Here is a 4,758-nt window from a genome sequence, read left to right as displayed (position 1 = left end):
CAGAGGGAGGGCATTCCAGGCCAGGGGGAGGACGTGGGTCGGGGGTCGACGGCGGGACAGGCGAGAACAGGGCACAGTGAGGAGGTTAGCGGCAGAGGAGTGGAGGGTGTGGGCTGGGCTGGGAAGGAAATGAGGGAGGTGAGGTAGGAGGGGGCGAGGTGATGGAGAGCCTTGAAGCCAAGGGTGAGGAGTTTTTGCCTGATGTGTAGGTTGATTGGTAGCCACTGGAGATTTTTGAGGAGGGGAGTAACATGCCCAGAGCGTTTCTGCATGAAGATGATCTGGGCAGCAGCGTGAAGTATAGACTGAAGAGGGGAGAGACAGGAGGATGGGAGATCAGAGAGGAGGCTGATGCAGTAATCCAGTCGGGATAGGATGAGAGCAGCTAAGGAACCTGAGACCTAGAGAAATTATGTGACTTGCCCAAAATCTCCCGGCAGGAAAGTGGCAGTTCTAAGCAAGTGACTCTTAGGCCTGGGCGCTTTCCACACTAAGCCAAGGCGCTGCCATCCTCCAGCTTTCTTCTCCTTGCAGGAGGCTGGTTTGTTCCTAGTCAAGTTCTGCCTCAGAGGTATGAATCCAGGAGAGAGTAGGCCTGGGGGTGGCAGTTCCTTTCCATGGTAACCCCAACCCTATGTTAACTCCAGGTTGGTTTCCACGGCAGTCCGTTGGTCTGTTCTGTTCTGTGGTCATTTTAGCAGTCTGGTTTGGATCAAGAGCTTTGGATAAACCCAACCCCCAGGGGTGATTCTGAGATGTACCCCTGGCAGGGCGTGAAGCAAATGCCCACTCCCCTCACCCAGTTCTCCTGGTCACCCCACACTCTATAGGGAGGCAACACTCTCCGTCATCCCAGGGATAGTCATGTGGAGAGCGGAGTGCAGTTGGGAGTTAAGGGTTTCCTAAGGACAATCAATCAATCAATGGACTTTATTGAGCACTTACTATACACAGAGCACTGTATTAGGTGCTTGAGAGAGTAGAATACAACAGAATTAACAGGCACATTAATAATAATAATTATGGTATTTATTAAGCACTTACTATGTGCCAAGCGTTGTTCTAAGCGCTGGGGTAGATACAAGGCAATCAGGTTGGACCAAGTCACATGTGGGGCTCAAAGTCTCAATCCCCATTTTACAGATAAGGTGACTGAGGCACAGAGAAGGTAAGTGACTTGCCCAAGGTCACAAAGCAGACAAGTGGTGGAGCTGGGATTAGAACCCACAACCTCTGACTCCCAAGCCTGGGCTCTTGCCACTAGGCCGTGCTGCTTCAAATTCACATTCCCTGCCCATAACCAGCTTGCAGTCTAGAGGGAGATAAGAATTAATATAAATGTTATAATATATAATTTGATATTTGCCTCACCCTCAACCCCGCAGCACTTATGTACCTATCTTTAAATTATATATTATAAATGGCTTTTTTTTTCTATTAATGCCTGCCTCCCCCTCTAGACCATAAGTTCGTTATGGGCAGGGAAAATGCCTGCTCGTCTTCTGCTGTTGAGTCGTTTCCGACCCATAGCGACACCACAGACACATCTCTCCCGGAACGCCCCGCTCTCCATCTGCAATCGTTTTGGTGGTGTATCCATAGAGTTTTCTTGGTGAAAATCCGGAAGTGGTTTACCGTTGCGGCCTTTCGTGCAGTAAACTCGAGTCTCCGCCCTCTACTCTCTCCCTTGCCGCTGTTGCCCAGCGTGGGTGAGTTTTGACTTGTAGCAGATTGCCTTCCGCTCACAACCCACTGGCCAAGCTAGGAATGGAATGGGTAGGCCTCTGCTTGACTCTCCCTCCTGTAGCCGAAACTGGTAGAGTAATGGAAACTCTCCGGGTGCGACCCTGAGAGGGGGCATGTCTGCTAATTCTGTTGTATCGTACTCTCCCACACACATAGTATGCTCGTGATGCTTGGTGCCTAGCAGCGGCTGCGGGGTGACAGAATGCCTTTCTCCTAAAGACAGCTGCTGGAAGCCAACTCAGCCCCTTTGGGACCCCATCATAGCAGTGGCAGTGGCACGAACAGCAATTCTGTCCCAGCCGAGACACCTACTGAGAGTTGGTGGACTGAAACTCAGGAGGAATTTGATGGGTGAAGGAAAGAACACTTTACCGGGCCTCTTCCTCCCTCCCTTCTGGCCTACAGCCTTTGAGATCAGTTTGAGTCGGTGAGAAGCAGCATGGTGTAATGGATAGAGCATGGGCCTGGGCGCCAGAATGTCATGAGTTCTAATCCCGGCTCCACTGCTTGTCTGCTGTGTGACCTTGAGTAAGTCACTTCACTCCTCTGGGCCTCAGTTACTCATCTGTAAAATGGGGATTGAGACTGGGAGCCCCATATGAGACAGGGACAGTGTCCAACCCCATTTGCTTGTATCCACCCCAGCACTTAGTACAGTGCCTGGCACACAGTAAGCGCTTAACAAATACCACAATTATTATTATTATTGTTAGTTGGGGGCCGAGGCCCCATGTTTTTCCCCTTCCCAGACCCCAGATCCTCCTGTCTCTGGTCCTGCAGCCCCATCAGCCTTCGGGGCCGGCGGTAACTGGGACTCGCCCCCACTGGAAGGGAGGGAGGCAGAAGGGGCCGTGGCTGTCCCAGTATGTCCCCTGTGACTTAATTAGCTAGTGAACCTGACAGGGGCGGCCTGGCACATTAACCTGGCGGCATCACTTAGCTCCTGGGAGAGTGGGGAAGCGGAGGCCCATGCTCGAGAGATGCCGTTAATTGCGTGACCTTCATGGCTGGTGCTCTTTCTCTTCGCCTGGATTTTCCTACTGTCGGTTATTCACCACTGCATTTGGCTGCAGCTGCAGGAGAAGGGTGGATTTGCTATTATTTGACAACTTTTCATTTTTTCCCGCTTTGCAAGTTGGGGCTTAACCTTTTGAGGCCTGTAGACTCTCATGGTCCATGTTCCATTCAGTCACGGGGCTGGAGAACGGTTTCCCCCGCTCCTGGCCTCCCTTCGGTGGGGCTCCTGGAGGCTCACTCCCTCACACAGCTCCTCGTCCTCCTAAAGACCCTCCCAGGGGTGGGCCAGACTAGAAGTCACCTGGGCATCTAACTGGTGGTGACCAGCCCCTCAGAGGCTCCAAGATCCCACCCTCCAACTCTGGGTTCCTGGCACTGCAGACTGGATGGGACTGGGCCGTTCCCCCTGGGATGGAGAGATCGCTGAAAACTGGGTGTCCGATCGATCAATCAGTGATATTTATTGAGAGCTTAGTATGTGCAGAGCACTGTACTAAGTGCTTGGGAGGGTACGATGCGGCAGAATTAGCAGATACGTTCCTTGCCCAGAACTAGCTTACAGCCTACATTCCGAAGTTCAGTTGTCAGTCAAATCCAGCCATTGGTTTCTGGAAATCAAAATCAACCTGTCGATAGGTTGGGTCCTGGAAAACACTTGCTGGGACTGAGATTAGGGTTCGAGTTGAGGTTAAGCTATAGGTAGCATTAGGGATTGGGATTCTCATGACTAGGAGTGTGTCGATGCTTGCATGTGTCCATAATTGAACTGTCAATGACTGAACATGAGACAGTTGATTGGCAAGGTTTCCCATGGACCACACCCCTTCTCCACTCGATCTCCATCCTCCCACCCCTTCTCATGCTCAAGAGCGCTTCCTGGAGCTGGACCCCGGGGGCGGGAACAGTGGCAGCCTGAGGATGTGAGGAAAGAAATTGCTCCCACTGCTGTGCTTCCAGCTGGTCTCCCTGTTCAGGTGAGGACCCTGGGGATCCCAGCGAGAGGCAGCAGAAATTTCTGCTACTGCACTGGCTGTACCCACTAGGCTATCTGGAAGCAGTCCCGGGTGGCGGGGGGGATGCGAATCTTGGTCATTTGGTTTCTGACCAGTCATCGGTCTGCCCTAGGGGACAGCTCCAGGACTCCCCCCTCACTAGCCTGGGCTCTGGAGGCTTTACCCAATCTTCATTAACCCTTTCAGGCCCAGAACCCTCCCCATTTTGGAGGCTCCAGTGTGTGTTTGGTGTCTCTGCCCCATCTCCTTTAACTCCCCCCCACCCCTCCCACCTCCACGTGTTTAAGAGAAATCCCAAGCGCAATCTATATGCCATCAAATTGAGCGTGAAATACCTGACTGCAAAACCTATCAATCTGCGTCCGTCTCCTTCCATCTCTTTAATTAGGGAAGCCCTGCTGAAAAATGTACCCATCAGCTCCTGAAAGATGGTGTGTTCCTGGACCACTGGCATAAATCTCAGCTTATCCAGGTGCCAAAATGCTGTCAGAACTGACAGATTGGAGAAAAATACACCCACAAGCAGAGTATTATCCATTATCCCCATGCGGAGCAATGGGCAGTGGAAGAAAGCAGCTGGGAATGTGTCTTGAGCGGCGTAATTGGCTCCTGTGGCTCGGCACCAGGATGCTTCAGGGCCAGGGGATCCAGGGAAGGGGGTGGGGAGGGTATGTATCAACATATCTTTCTGTTCTTCCTCCCCTGAAAGGTTGCTTGGTGCCTCACAACAGTTTTCTGTCCACCCTCCTTGGCAAGTTGCTGTGGCTAATTTGGAACTCCCTCTGTCAGAAGCAGGGTGTGTTAAGTGGGGCTCATCTGGTGATGGATTGAGGGTGCCATTCCAAGTGAGGTTCTGATTGACCACCGAGAATTCCCAATGAGGCAAGGGTGGCAGAACCCTAGCCTGGGTCAGATGGGAAGAGGCTGTTTATGGGTCGTCTGTTCTAGCCCCTCTTCTGGGCATTGAGATTGGGCAGTCTGA

The 4,758-nt window shown here is 52.2% G+C and overlaps 1 non-coding gene across 1 annotated transcript; it reads right to left on the bottom strand.

Moving 5' to 3' along the window:
- Positions 1 to 1,719: 1,719 nt before the first annotated feature.
- On the bottom strand, positions 1,720 to 1,857 carry LOC119920512. The gene has a single exon (XR_005448254.1). It is a non-coding gene; the product is annotated as a small nucleolar RNA SNORA7 (small nucleolar RNA).
- Between the last annotated feature and the right edge of the window lie 2,901 nt (positions 1,858 to 4,758).

Source organism: Tachyglossus aculeatus, chromosome X1, assembly GCF_015852505.1.
Source record: "Tachyglossus aculeatus isolate mTacAcu1 chromosome X1, mTacAcu1.pri, whole genome shotgun sequence".
NCBI lineage: Eukaryota > Metazoa > Chordata > Mammalia > Monotremata > Tachyglossidae > Tachyglossus > Tachyglossus aculeatus.
This window is presented reverse-complemented; position numbering and strand designations above follow the sequence as displayed.